Raw genomic sequence first — 16157 nt, forward strand, 5'->3', positions numbered from 1 at the left:
GCATCTGTCTATAAGACGGCTTCCACTACTAAACCTAAATATTCAATTATAAAGAAACGACACATTGAAAAAAACATTTTTATTTAAAAAAAACGCTCCCCCACAGCCCTCGTTAACCATTTAAAAAATGTTTTTAAAAAAGATGGTCATCGTCGCAGTCCACAGAATCTGACATAGTCCTCCACATTCACGTATCTGAAATGAGAAGAAAATAAAAAAAATAAATGGTTAGTACATAATGTGATCCTAAATAGGGTGCCTCCATTTGTCGACGTCTGCCTACTGTATCCTGCATATACAGTCATCTATAGACAGCTGTTTATACAGAATAACTTTGCACAAAATTTATCACGTGCTTTGCACAAGTATGGTGAATTTGGTGCAATTGCACCAAATTTAGACCAACCAAAGTGATCTACAAAAAACATCCCTGGTTTGGCAGTTCAGACGCGTGGACCCACGATGATGTGTGTCACACACATCATCGTGGGTCCACGCGTCTGAACTGCCAAACCAGGGAAGGCCATTGAGCCGAAGATTGGGAATTTTTTCATCCCTTCTTTTTCCCTTGTTAACATATCTGTGACACGCCTTTTATTGCGCAATCATCATCATTCATCAAGGTAACTGCTATATAACAAATGGAACCTCTACTATATTGACCTGGATGGACTAATTGCAGGTCTAGGAGGGCACTGATTCCTAAGTGGAAGTCCTGGTCTTGATTGATTTGTTTCTGATTTTGGAGATCACCTTAAGTCTAACCCCGTAGTCCTGCTGAAATAGTTTTGGGACTACTTCACCATTCCTGATTGCTATGGTTGCGGACACTATATGTGGCTAATACAGAGCTAGATTCACCTCATTCTGGTCGTATTCTGGACTAAGTCGGCGTCATGTTTACAATATAGGGGACACATCATTCGACTTGCATCATATATAGTGAATGTACTCAGCTCATTGTTATCCTATATGGAAAAAATTACCCTAGGGTAGTAAGGGGCCAAAATCAGACTCAATAACTAAACCCCAAGGCCGAAGCCCGGGGTGTAAACCCCTATTGCTTACCCCTTAAAAGTTAACTTTTATTAATATTGGTTAAAAAGTAATTCCCACAACAAAACGATTAAAACTGACGACCATGTGATCCAAATATATCAGTGGGTGCATCTATAGGATCAATGTCCTCTCAGGTACTAGGTAGCCCTGCAGTGGCTGCCTGTTCAAGGGATCACTCTGGTGTCGCTTAAAAAATACACACAAATGCCGCCTCTACATGTTTCGCCGCCTCCGCGGCTTTCTCAAGAGGCAATGGTGGCAACTTTTAAGGGGTAAGCAATAGGGGTTTACACCCCGGGCTTCGGCCTTGGGGTTTAGTTATTGGGATTGTTATCCTAAGCAGTTCTATGACTCACTCAATTGTGCTTTATAATTATATTTATCTTTATCATACGTTATATCTTATTGTAATGTTTTCTCCTCCATTCCCTGATGAACCCTAGTCATTTGCTAAGGGAGAAACGCGTTGGAAAGGGAGCACTAGATGCCTCAATAAATACATTTCATCTTTTTTATTGTATTTCTAATGAAATATTAATATCATCCTAACCCTGTCCACACTTATTTTTTCAGTGAGGGCAAGGGTTTAGACTAGGTAGGGCTTTCTAAGAAGTAGGGGTTCACCTGTATCCTATATCCCGTCCCTTCCTGAGTTGTGATCTGTGCACAAATTGCCGGATCGAGAGACATAATTTTGTATTGTCAGTGTACCTTTATATGTCCACTTGTATTGATGATTTCAAATAAGGATTCATTTTATCACATAGGCCTTATTAATGATTCTGAGAGTGTTGGTTCTAAATTAAATGTGTAATAAAAAAAAAAAAATAAAGGCGATAGACACATAAAAATTAGATGTACATGGTCAGGATTATGTTGATAGAAGATACGGCACTCTATGTCAAAGTGTGGGTGCACTGTTAGGGTCCCAACCCGTGTAGATTTAAAGAAATAATAACATAGCACTCCACTTGTGAAAATAGTAGTAAATTTTATTCTTGCAATCCAAAAATATATGTGACGTTTCGGTCAAAAATGACCTTCCTCAGACCTATGTGAAACAGCATAACATCAGTATATAATATCATATACATAGATAATAAATAGTCCATCTGAATAGTTGATTAACAACAAAAATTATTCACAGAGATCAGAACAAAAATGGACTAATGCTGCTCAAGGATTGGTGAAAGATATTGAGGCAAAATTGTATACATACACATCATTTGCATCAAAGCGAATTCATAGCAGTCTATAGTAGCGGGTCTACAGAAATTTGCAGATATTATGGTGATCAAAAATTCATAAGATAACATCAATATTGCGCCAACAGGGATATGATATAACAATGATGTACATAAATCAAAGAGGGGGGGCTAGTCCTAGTGCAAAATCAGAGAAGAACATAACATTACAACCAGGTGATGAAGTTTGGCTGACCACTGTAGATGGCTGGGTGACTCACCGGATTGCTGCGGAGGAGGGGTGAAGTTAAGGAGAAAACTGTATCCTGTGACCGTGTGGCAGGTGAGTAGAGATGGCGACAGAAGTCGCATGTGGATGAAGCCGGATGTGAAATGTGGGCTTATGTGATGGGGCTGGCGTGCACTTCCGGTTCATAGTACCGGAAGTGGTGTGGCTGGTGTCAATTAGGATAAGCCACATAGTGTGTGGCTATGGGCATGATATCTGATGAAATATTAGGATCAGGGAAGGAGCGGCTGTGAGGGAGAGAAGGACCGTGTTTTGTACATACCTAAGGGAAAAAGCGGCCGCTCCCTGCGCTCTGGACGATACTTGCGGTCACATGACCGGAAGTTCGGCATTTGGAACGCAACTATGTGTTCCACTGCGCTCAGAAGGTGGAAGTGTTAGTATCTGCTGTTGGATTATAGGGGAAAAAACCTGTAAAAAATGGCCAACGAAGTAAAACTGAATACACAATGGATAAGGGAGGATGATAATGGGCTGATGTGTCAGTGAGAATGTGTGGAATGAAAAAAGAGATGAACTGGGGAAATGAGAAAAATAGAGGAAGAAAAAGAAGAAAAAAAGGGGGGAAATGAGATGGAAAAATATAAATGGGATGAATGGAATAGTAATAGAGAGATTGTAAAAATAGAAGGAAGGGAAGAAAAAAGGAAAGATAAGTGTGTCAAACTGGTATATCAATATATAGAAAAACGGGGATGGAGTATGGAATGGAATAGCTGAGATAAAAAGAAAAAAAGAAAAAAGAAGAAAAAAGGAAAAGAAAATGTGAATGTTATGAAAGAGTGGAGTAATAATATGTCAGTAATATGATCATGGGTACAAGGTGTATAGGGTAAGACTATGAGATAATAGAAGATGATGATAGGAAGAGAAGGGGAGGAAAAAAGGTTCCAATAAAGGAAATATGAAGTAAGTAAAAGTCGGGGAGCAGGAAATAGATAGGAGATAAGCGTAATGAGGATTGATAAGATTTGGGGAAAATCGAGTGAAAAAAGGAAAAAAATGGAAAAAAGGGGGGGGGGCAGATCGAGGTATAAAATATGAACAGAGTACGGAGAAACTAGGAGTAATGTGAATGATAGAAGAATGAATGTAGAGAACACAAAAAAACAAATAAAACCTCAATGTTAAAAAGGATACAGTGCACCGTGTATGAGAACCACCGCAGCATTGATCCAGATCAATCATCCTTAGGGGGCCTATGGAGATAGAGAGACAAAGATGTTAAATAGTAAAGTGATCATAACAAAACAATCATAATTGGGTAATATCGTATTCTCTGTTGAGTCCTCTGGGTTCCAGGGACTGTAGTTTGTGGATCCAATAAGCTACACGTGTCTTAAGTTGTCTGATGCGGTCGCCTTCACGTCTGCTCCATGGGACATGTTCCAGAATCTGGAACCGTAATTGTAATTGTGATGGGGAATGATTGTGTGTATGGAAGTGGTATGGAACCGGAAGTAATAGGTTCTGACGCCTAATTGTACTCTTGTGTTGAGCTATTCTGTCTTTTACACGCTGAGTGGTTTCTCCTACATATACTAATCCACAAGGGCATTTCAGTAAATACACAACAAAATTGGAATCACAGGTGTAATAACCCTTGATGGGGAGAGATTGACCTGACAAGGGGTGGTGTATGAATTCGCCCCTGATGACACTGTTGCAGTGAATGCAGTGTAGGCATGGAAATGTCCCTTTTCTCTGGGTCCTTAGGGTAGTTTGCCTGTAATTGGTACGGGTGGTACCAATGTCAGCCCTCACAAGCTTATCCTTAAGATTAGTCGGTTGTCTAAAGCAAGGGAGAAATGGATTCTGAAATTCATCAACTGTTGAAGTAGTGGCCAGTGCTTTCTAATGATGCCATGGATCCTGTAGGAGAATGGGTGAAAAGTGTGGACAAATGGGACCCTAGTATTAGTGGTGTTGGATCTGGAGACTCTAGGGGGTCTAGGTGTGCGGGCTTTGGTAAGGATATGATTGGGGTATCCGCGTTCTCGAAATTTGGCTGACATGTCATCCAATCGTCTCTCTTTAATTATAGGGTCGCTGACAATGCGGTTGATACGATGGAACTGAGAGATGGGTAGTGAATTAGTGGTAGCTCTGGGATGATAACTGGAGTGTAAAAGAAGGTTGTTCCTGTCTGTTGGTTTGGTGTATAGGTCTGTTGATAAATGACCATCGCTGTGGACCTGTACCGTTGTGTTGAGAAAGTTGACTGATTCGGTACTGTGGTGTATGGTGAACTGTAACTCTGGCCAGATACTGTTAAGATCAGTGTGGAATTGTAAGAGAGAATCCAATGTGCAGCTCCATATGCAAAATATGTCGTCAATGTAGCGTTTCCACACTTTCGCGTGTGATAGGAAGAGGATTGGTGTAGATAAAACGAGATTCAAAGTCAGACATATAGGCATTTGCATACGGAGGCGCCACATTGGATCCCATCGCGGTACCCTGTACCTGAAGAAAAAACTTATCCTGAAAGAGAAAGTAATTATTTTGTAACACCAATTCCAACAGATCAGTGCAGAGGTCGATGGTGGATGTGTCAAAGTTGGATGTGATTAGAAGATTCTTAACTGCGTGTAAGCCCTTGGAATGTTGTATCGAGGTATATAGACTGTTGACGTCAAAGGTAACTAGAATTGTACCTGGAGCAACATGATGAGTTTCGTGAATGAGTTGTAAAAAGGAAGAGGTGTCAAGTAGAAATGAAGGTGTGGATGTGATTAATGGAGTTAGCATTTTTTCAAGGAGAATAGAGAGGGGTTATATTATAGAGTCTGTGGAAACTACTATGGGTCTTCCGGGTGGTTTATGGAGGTTTTTGTGAATCTTAGGGATGGTATATAGTACAGGAGTGATAGGGAATTGTTTTAACAAAAAGGTATGCGTTTTGTCATCAATGACACCACTCTGAAGATAACGGTCAACGGTAGTCCGGATTTTGGAGGTGATAGAAATAAGGGGGTCAGAGTCTAAACGTCTGTATACTCGGTGGTCAGCTAATTGTGAATGTATTTCTGTCAGGTAATCACTCTTGTTCTGTATGACTATAGCACCCCCTTTATCTGCCGGTTTGATGATAATACTGTCATCTGATTGTAAACTACGTAAAGAGGCTGATTTGTCAGGGCTAAAATTCTGATGATAGTGTAGCAAGCCTCTTTCAATGCCACATGGTCAGGATTAGGTACTGAGTGATATATTTGAAAAAAATGTGTTTTTTTGTGGGATCTGACGGGTAAGCTTTAATGATCTGACAAACCCTATTTCTAACTGGCAGCAAAACTTTCCAGTTTTCACTGACTTTGCAAAAGTCCAAACTGACTGAAACCCTCCGGTGGCAGGTTGTCCAGATGAAGGCCAAAGGGGTGACCCTATCAGCCATAGCAAGAGTTGCAGCTGGAATTTCTCGCCAGTTCAGCACTGAACAGGGTAAGGATCTGTCTAGTCATACAGTGTCTTGACATTTAAGAGCATTTGGACTGAAAGCCCACTCTGCAATGACCAAACCTCTCATTAGCAGAAAGAATCAAAAGGCTAGACTCACTTTTGCTGAGGAGCATGTTGTGTGGACAGAGGAATCGTGGTCCAGAGTTCATTTTAGTGATGAAAGCAAGTTTAATTTATTTGGGTCGGATGCGAAACATTATGTTTGTCGACAAACTGGGGGAAAGACTGAAACCAAGTATGTAAAGAAGTCAGCGAAAGGTGGAGGAAGTGTCATGCTTTGGAGTATGTTTTCTGCAGCAGGAGTTGGACCTCTCATACAGCTACATGGCAGAGTGAATGCAAGTCCGTATCAAAACCTTCTTCAACAACACATGGTTCCTTCCTTGCGTTCATCACTCAATCAGCCAACAACTGGACAATGCCTCCTGTCACACAGCAAAACGGGTAAAGCAGTTCCTTGAACCTGAAAACACTGAAAACATTGAAATGGCCAGCCCAGAGTCCTGATCTAAACCCAATAGAAAACCTCTGGAAAATCCTTGGTGACAAAGGTATGGCCAAAAAAAAACACAACAGTCACAGAACTGTGGAAGAGACTGGAAGAAGAGTGGACCAAAATCCCACCAGAGCATTGTGAGAGACTAGTGATGTCCTGTGGGGGGCGCAGATGTGCTGAAGTCATTCAAAGCAAAGGCCTGTACACAACCTACTGATTGGTGACTGTTGGAACCTTCAGAAAATTACTTACAATCTTCCTTTATTATCACGTTTTTTGAAAAATAAAGCTTTTATATTGATATACTTTGGTTATTTTGTAAAACACTGTTCTAATGGCATGGTGTACCCCTTTACACAAATCCTTCAAATGATGATCAATGTAGATTACATTATGTCTGAAAAAAATCAAGTGTTCATAAATTGTTCTCTAATTTTTATCTCCAGTGTATATATATATATATATATATATATATATATAATTTCATACAGTATATTAGATGGTTTTATGTTTGCATATTGCATGTCTTTATATTTATTCCCACAATTTCTACTGTTTGGCCCCGTTCACACTGAGGAATTGGTGAGGAATTCTCACTTAAAAATTCCACCGCGGAATTTCCATTTTTTTTTCTCTGCAAGAGCAGTGAGACTGTGGAATTCTCTCCCGGAGGAGGTGTTCATGGATAACTTGGTAAAATAATTTAAAATGGGTCTGGATGCATTTTTGGAGAATAATATTGCTGGTTATGTATACTAGATTTATAGGGACAGAAAGTTGATCCAGAGATTTATTCTGACTGCCATATTGGAGTCGGGAAGGAATTTTTACCTCGAGTATGAGGGTTTTTTGCCTTCCTCTGGATCAACTCAGTAGGGACTCATTAGGGGTATAGGTTGAACTTGATGGACTCTGGCCTTTTTCAACCTTATGAACTACACTGCTCAAAAAAATAAAGGGAACACTAAGATAACACATCCTAGATCTGAATGAATTAAATAATCGTATGAAATACTTTCATCTTTACATAGTTGAATGTGCTGACAACAAAATCACACAAAAATTATCAATGGAAATCAAATTTATCAACCATGGAGGTCTGGATATGGAGTCGCACTCAAAATCAAAGTGGAAAACCACACTACAGGCTGATCCAACTTTGATGTAATGTCCTAAAAACAAGTCAAAATGAGGCTCAGTAGTGTGTGTGGCCTCCACGTCCCGTATGACCTCCCTACAATGCCTGGGCATGCTCCTGATGAGGTGGCGGATGGTCTCCTGAGGGATGTCCTCCCAGACCTGGACTAAAGCATCCGCCAACTCCTGGACAGTTTGTGGTGCAACGTGGCGTTGGTGGATGGCATGAGACATGATGTCCCAGATGTGCTCAATCGGATTCAGGTCTGGGGAACGGGTGGGCCAGTCCATAGCATCAATACCTTCCTCTTGCAGGAACTGCTGACACACTCGAGCCACATGAGGTCTAGCATTGTCTTAGGATCTCATCTCGGTACCTAATGGCAGTCAGGCTACCTCTGGCAAGCACATGGAGGGCTGTGCGGCCCCCCCAAAGAAATGCCACCCCACACCATTACTGACCCACCGCCAAACCGGTCATGCTGGAGGATGTTGCAGGCAGCAGAACATTCTCCACGGCATCTCCAGACTCACGTCACGTCTGTCACATGTGCTCAGTGTGAACTTGCTTTCATCTGTGAAGAGCACAGGGCGTCAGTGGTGAATTTGCCAATCTTGGTGTTCTCTGGCAAATGCCAAACGTCCTGCACAGTGTTGGGCTGTAAGCACAACCCCCACCTGTGGACATCGGGTCCTCATACCACCCTCATGGAGTTTGTTTCTGACTGTTTGAGTGGACACATGCACAATTGTGGCCTGCTGGAGGTAATTTTGCAGGGCTCTGGCAGTGCTCCTCCTTGCACAAAGGCAGAGGTAGTGGTCCTGTTGCTGGGTTGTTGCCCTCCTACGGCCTCCTCCACATCTCCTGATGTACCGGTCTGTCTCCTGGTAGCACCTCCATGCTCTGGACAATACGCTGACAGACACAGCAAACCTTCTTGCCACAGCTTGCATTGATGTGCCATCCTGGATGAGCTGTACTACCTGAGCCACTTGTGTGGGTTGTAGACTCTGTATCATGCTACCACTAAAGGGAACGCACCGCCAGCATTCAAAAGCGACCAAAACATCAGCCAGGAAGCATAGGAACTGAGAAGTGGACTGTGGTCACCACCTGCAGAACCACTCCTTTATTGGGGGTGTCTTGCTAATTGCCTATAATTTCCACCTGTTGTCTGTTCCATTTGCACAACAGCATGTGAAATTGATTGTCAATCAGTGTTGCTTCCTGAGTGGACAGTGTGATTTCACAGAAGTGTGATTGACTTGGAGTTACATTGTGTTGTTTAAGTGTTCCCTTTATTTTTTTGAGCAGTGTATGTTACTATGTTAGAAAGTTGTGTTGTTAATCTTCGGGGGAAAAAAAATCCCCTTGGTAGTGTTAACCCCTTCAAGGACAATGAATGTAAATGTACCTGGTATTTAACGCACCAGGATATACATTTACAACCTTTACATGAAGCAACCGCAAGAGCTGCGATGGCGTACCAGCCGGGGACCCGTCGCTCACACTAATGCCGGCCATTAACCCTTCAGAGGCCATGGTCCATACTCATCACGGCATCTGAAGCATAACAGGGGCATACTTTGAGATTGCTTTAAATTATCCTCTATTATCCTCTAAAAAAGTGAAAAAATAGTAAAAAGTGTGAATTAGCCACTCCCCTAATAAAAATGTATATCTCCAAAAAATAAAATCAATAAACATATTGGGAGAGATTTATCAAAACCTGTCCAGAGGAAAAGTTGCTAAGTTGCCCATAGCAACCAATCAGATCACTTCTTTCATTTTTTAAAAGGCCTCTGAAAAATGAAAGAAGCAATCTGATTGGTTGCTATTGGCAACTCAGCAACTTTTCCTTTGGACAGGTTTTAATAAATCTCCCCCATTTAGTTTTGCCACGTGAGTAAATGTCCAAATGGTGTGTATGTAAAAAAAAAAACTAACAAAAAAAAAACCTAAATTGCTGCTTTTTGGTCACATCACATTCCCAAAAATTATGTGACCAAAAATCAGCAAAAAGTGATTACAAAAGTCACTAGTACCGAAAAAAATCCTCAGATCAAGGTGCAAAAAATGGGCCCTCATACAGCCATGTATATAGAACAATGAGAAATTTGGATAGGGGATAAGATGTCTAGGGGCTATAAAGACACAGCTCACTTTGGCCTTAACCCCTTAAGGACCAATGCAAATAAACCTGTACGCCCCTAAAAGACCAGGCCTGTTTTTTTCAAATCGGGGATGTCTGTCTTTATTAGAGAATAACTCTGGTAACGTTTTGCCAATCACGATAATTCTGACATTGTTTTTTTGTCACAAGTTGTCCTACATGTACATAGTAAAAGTAAGCCGATATCATTTGTAGTTTTTTTTTACAATGCAAAAAATCATGACATTTTTACAAATAATTATGATTTTTGCTATTTTAACACTAATTGGTTGCATATATTTATACATACTGACCAAATGGTTTATGAAACTTATACTTTCAGATGTCTACTTTATTTTGACGTCATTTTTTTGTTTTTAATTAACATTTTAAATTAGTTAGAAGCCTAACAATTTAACTTGAAATTTAGAAAATTTGAAAAGTACATCTTTTTTTGTGTGCTATGCAAGGTTTGCAGAAATTAAAATGTAGTAGAACAAAGGAACCCCCCCCCCAAATTACCCCATTTTAAAAACTAGACCCCTCAAGGTATTCGCTAGGGGGGTACAGTGAGTATTTTAACACCATAGTTTTTTGGCAGGAATTATTACAAAGTCAGTGTTAAAAATTCGAAATTTGCAATTTTTCACAAATGCATCATTTGGGGGGCATATTTTTTGTACATCACCTCTGATATTGAAAGAAATGCACCCTATATTTTATTGAGCTGCTTGTCCCATGTTCGGAAATACCCACGCTTTGGCCAGATATGGTTCCTTGGCCGCGTGGTACGACTCAGAAGGAGAGGAGCGCAATTTGGCTTTCAGGGCAGAACAGTACCCCCACCCCCACAAGTGACCCCATTTATATACCGCACCCCTACAAGTTATTGGCTGCACCAGGGACCACTCTGATTGGTCCTTGGTCGGCTGGCAGTATAACGCGTCTGTCTGTGACAGTTAAGGCTCCTGATGGATATATCCGCCATGTTGTGGGAATAAGCACCTGCTCATGGAGAATATATCCATCACTGCTGCGGCTGGGTAGCTCAGTGTGTCCGCTCATGACTGCCGGCGGGAATCCGCCGCTATGAGTGGACACACAAAGCTACCCAGCCGCAGCAGCGAGCTCATTACCGTGACTGCTGCATAATGTGTAGGATCACATGGTGGACATCCGCAGCATATTACATGCTGCGGATGTCCGCCAATGCGATCCTACACATTTTTTTTTATTAGATTCATTTAATAAATGTATTTTAAATATTTTTATTTTTTTTTTATATTTTTTACACTTTTATTAATTTTTTTTTTATTTTTACACTTTTGTTTTATTTATTTTTAACACTTTTTAATGCTTTGGAATACTTATTATTCCAAAGCATTGCAGTTATATGCTGCCTGCCAGTTTTCACTAGCAGGCAGCATATTAGGACGTCCTTTCAGGCAATACCCAGGGCAGACCTGGGGGTCTTTGTAGGACCCCCGGCTGCCCAGGTATGCAGCAGCACCCCGCGATGCTCCGGGGTGCTGCAGGAGAGACAGAGGGAGCCCCGTCCCTCTGTCAGAACTCCTTACAGCGCGCGGTCACTTCTGACCGCGGCTGTAGGGGTTAAACTGTCAGGAGTGAAGTGAACTTCACTCCCGGCAGTGCGGCAGGTCCCGGCCAGCCGCGGCCACACACAGCACCCCGCGATCGCGATGCGGAGTGCTGCAGAGGAGACAGAGGGAGCCCCCTCCCTCTGTCAGAACACCTTACAGCGCGCGGTCACTTCTGACCGCGGCTGTAAGGGTTAAACTGTCGGGAGCGAAGTGAACTTCACTCCCGGCAGTGCGGCCACACACAGCACCCCCTCTGTCATAACACTTACAGCCCGCGGTCTGACCGCGGCTGTAAGGGTTAAAACTGCCGGGACCTGGCAGTGCAGCAGGGTCCCGGCTGTGTGATACAGCCGAGTCCCTGCCACGATCTCGTGGGTGCACTGGGCAGCACCCACGAGAATAATGGACGAGTATAGACGTCCAGGTGCGGGAACGGCCGCCAACCTGGACGTCTATACTCGTCCATGGTCGTTATCGGGTTAAAGGGGTATTCCAGGCGAAAACTTTTTTTTATATATCAACTGGCTCCGGAAAGTTGAACAGATTTGTAAATTACTTCTATTAAAAAATCTTAATCCTTCCAATAGTTATTAGCTTCTGAAGTTTTCTGTCTAACTGCACAATGATGATGTCACGTCCCGGGAGCTGTGCATGATGGGAGAATATCCCCATAGGAACTGCACAGCTCCCGGGACGTGAGTCATCAGAAAGCAGTTAGACAGAAAACAACAACTCAACTTCAGAAGCTAATAGCTATTGGAAGGACTAATATTTTTTAATAGAAGTAATTTACAAATCTGTTTAACTTTCCGGAGCCAGTTGATATATAAAAAAAAGTTTTCGCCTGGAATACCCCTTTAACGACGCAGGACGCGATCCCGCATCATATGGCGTCGGTCTCGGCGCTCATCAACGGCCGGGACCCGCGGCTAATACCACACATCGCCGATCGCGGCGATGTGCGGTATTAACCCTTTAGAAGCTTTGACCGCCGCTTCTAAAGTGAAACTGAAAGTGACCCGGCTGCTCAGTCGGGCTGTTCGGGACCGCTGCGGTGAAATCGCGGCGTCCCGAACAGCTGACCGGACACCGGGAGGGCCCTTACCTGCCTCCTCGGTGTCCGATCGACGAATGACTGCTCCGTGCCTGAGATCCAGGCAGGAGCAGTCAAGCGCCGATAACACTGATCACAGGCGTGTTAATACACGCCTGTGATCTGTGTAAAAGATCAGTGTGTGCAGTGTTATAGGTCCCTATGGGACCTATAACACTGCAAAAAAAAAGTAAAAAAAAAGTGTTAATAAAGGTCATTTAACCCCTTCCCTAATAAAAGTTTGAATCACCCTTTTCCCATAAAAAAAATAAAACAGTGTAAAAATAAATAAAAATAAACATATGTGGTATTGCCGCATGCGTAAATGTCCGAACTATAAAAATATATCATTAATTAAACCGCACGGTCAATGGCGTACGCGCAAAAAAATTCAAAAGTCAAAAAAAGCGCACTTTTGGTCACTTTTTATACCATTAAAAATGAATAAAAAGAGATCAAAAAGTCAGATCAAAACAAAAATTATACCGATAAAAACTTCAGATCACGGCGCAAAAAATGAGTCCTCGCAACGCCCTGTACGTGGAAAAATAAAAAAGTTATAGGGGTCAGAAAATGACATTTTTAAATGTATACATTTTACTGCATGTAGTTATGATTGTTTCCAGAAGTGCGACAAAATCAAACCTATATAAGTAGGGTATCATTTTAACCGTATGGACCTACAGAATAATGATAAGGTGTAATTTTTACCGAAATATGCACTGCGTAGAAACGGAAGCCCCCAAAAGTTACAAAATGGCGTTTTTTCTTCAAATTTGTCGCACAATGATTTTTTTTTCCGTTTCGACGTGCATTTTTGGGTAAAATGACTAATGTCCCTGCAAGTAGAATTGGCGACGCAAAAAATAAGCCATAATATGGATTTTTAGGTGGAAAATTTAAAGGGTTATGATTTTTAAAAGGTAAGGAGGAAAAAACGAAAGTGCAAAAATGGAAAAACCCTGAGTCCTTAAGGGGTTAAATGGAACCTATCATCAGATTTTACCATATATAAGGCTTGGCAACATGTTATGTATAGTAAAATCTTCTTCCTCACCTTCCTCTGGAGACGTTTCTGCCGGCAGGGATGGTGTGGATATGAAGCTTGTAAGTCTCCCCCACAGGTTTAGTAAGTAGTCTCCAGGGTGGGGAGCTTTACTTACCTAGTTCCTTCGGCTCAAGCTGTAAACACACCCTCTTAGTGTGATTGACAGCCCTCGTCATCACTCTATTCCCTATGCAGACAGAGCTGAGCAATAACTCGGGCCATGGTCAATCACGCTGAGGGGGACGTAATTACAGCCGGAGAAGACAGAACTAGGTAATATAGGAGTCCAGGGGACTACTAACAGGGCCGGCAGGGGAGGCCTTCTAACTTCTTATTATCACCATCCCTGCTTAATATATGGTAAAATCTGATGACAGGTTCCCTTTAAGGACACAAACAATTTCATTTTTGCATTTTAATTTTCTCTTCCTCACCTTCTAAGAGTCATAACTCCTTTATTTCCATGTACAGACCCATATGAGGGCTTGTTATTTGCTCAACTAATTGTTCTTTGTAATGACACCTTTTATTTTACCACAAAATGTATGGCGCCCCCTCCCATAGACTTGCATTGCGGGGGCATGACCGTAATGTCACGAGCCTCCACCCCGCATCGCCAGTCATCCGGCACGGAGCAAAGTTTGTTCTGTGCACCAGCTGTCTGGGGTGCCGCAGATGAGATCGCGGGGGTCCCCAGCGGCGGGACCCTCGCGATCAGACATCTTATCTCCTATCCTTCGGAAAGGGGATAAGACATCTAGTGGCGGAATACCCCTTTAAGGGGTTACGCATTGAAAAAAATAAAAGCACCTTGCAGGATACTGTGTGCACCGGTTGGCTCTATTGCTCTTGTTGTTCACATATGAGTAAACCTGGACTAGGCTCAATCGGTGCCGAGCATAGGGACAAGGCATGCTGGTCAACTGGCCTATGTAACGTTATACTTCGATCTCCAATATATTTTAGATTACTCCCTGTATTATACACTAACCCCATGATTTCATGCAGCCTCCCTTTATATTTTACATTCCCCCCATTATTATACACTGACCCCTGAACACAATATTATTCACTGGCCTCATGATTTTATACAGCCCCTCCCCCATTATATTTTACATTGCTTCCTCTCTCCCAATATTATATTATACATTGCCCCCTAACATAATATTATTTACTGCCCTCCATGATTTCATACAGCCCCCATTATATTTTCCATTTCTCCACCCCCCTGAACATAATATTATTCACTGTCCCCCTAATATTTCATACAGACCCCCATTATATCTTACATTGTTCATTCACCCCAAAAGTATAAACTACTCCCCCCCATGATTTCATACAGCCCCCATTATATTTTCCATTTCTCCACCCCCCCCATTATTATGCACTGACCCCTGAACATAATATTATTCACTGTCCCCCTAATATTTCATACAGACCCCCATTATATCTTACATTGTTCATTCACCCCAATAGTATAAACTACTCCCCCCCATGATTTCATACAGCCCCCCATTATATCCTACATTCCTCATTCACCCCAATATTATACACTGCCCCCCCATGATTTCATACAGACCCTCATATATCCTACATTCCTCCTTCACCCCAATATTATACACTGCCCCCCATGATTTCATACAGACCCCCATTACATCTTACATTCCTCATTCATCCCAATATTATACACTGCCCCCCATGATTTCATATAGACCCCCATTATATCCCACATTCCTCATTCACCCCAATATTATACACTGTCCCCCCATGATTTCATACAGACCCCCATTATATCCTACATTCCTCATTCATCCCAATATTATACACTGCCCCCCCATGATTTCATACAGACCCCCATTATATCCTACATTCCTCATTCACCCCAATATTATACACTGTCCCCCCATGATTTCATACAGACCCCCATTATATCCTACATTCCTCATTCATCCCAATATTATACACTGCCCCCCCATGATTTCATACAGACCCCCATTATATCCTACATTCCTCATTCACCCCAATATTATACACTGTCCCCCCCATGATTTCATACAGACCCCCATTATATCCTACATTCCTCATTCATCCCAATATTATACACTGCCCCCCCATGATTTCATACAGACCCTCATATATCCTACATTCCTCATGCACCCCAATATTATACACTGTCCCCCCCCGCCCCCATGATTTCATATAGACCCCCATTACATCTTACATTCCTTTTTCACCCCAATATTATACACCGTCCCCCCCCCCATGGTTTCATACAGACCCTCATATATCTTACATTCCTCATTCACCCCAATATTATACACTGTCCCCCCCCCCCGCCCCCATGATTTCATACAGACCCCCGTTATATCCTACATTCCTACTCCCCCCCTAATATATACACAATATATACACTCCCCCCCCCCCATGATTTCATACAGACCCTCATATATCTTACAATCCTCATTCCCCCCAATATTATGTCTTTGCGATCACGTGATCGGCCGGTGAGATATTCAGGATGACACTACAGAGACACCCGGAGTATCACATGGGGCGTGGCCAGGGCGCCTCCAGCCCGACCCTTTTCCTATCTGGATCAGGTGACCTGGCTTCC

The 16157-nt window shown here is 42.3% G+C and overlaps 1 long non-coding RNA gene across 1 annotated transcript; it reads right to left on the minus strand.

The window, feature by feature from the left end:
- Positions 1 to 2038: 2038 nt before the first annotated feature.
- Positions 2039 to 16088, minus strand: LOC130271930 (uncharacterized). Its single transcript, XR_008843571.1, has 3 exons — positions 15999 to 16088; positions 3694 to 3752; positions 2039 to 2531 (listed from the first exon to the last, which is right to left on the minus strand). It is a non-coding gene; the product is annotated as an uncharacterized LOC130271930 (long non-coding RNA).
- Positions 16089 to 16157: the final 69 nt, after the last annotated feature.

This window comes from Hyla sarda, chromosome 1 (genome assembly GCF_029499605.1).
Source record: "Hyla sarda isolate aHylSar1 chromosome 1, aHylSar1.hap1, whole genome shotgun sequence".
NCBI classification, from domain to species: Eukaryota; Metazoa; Chordata; class Amphibia; order Anura; family Hylidae; genus Hyla; species Hyla sarda.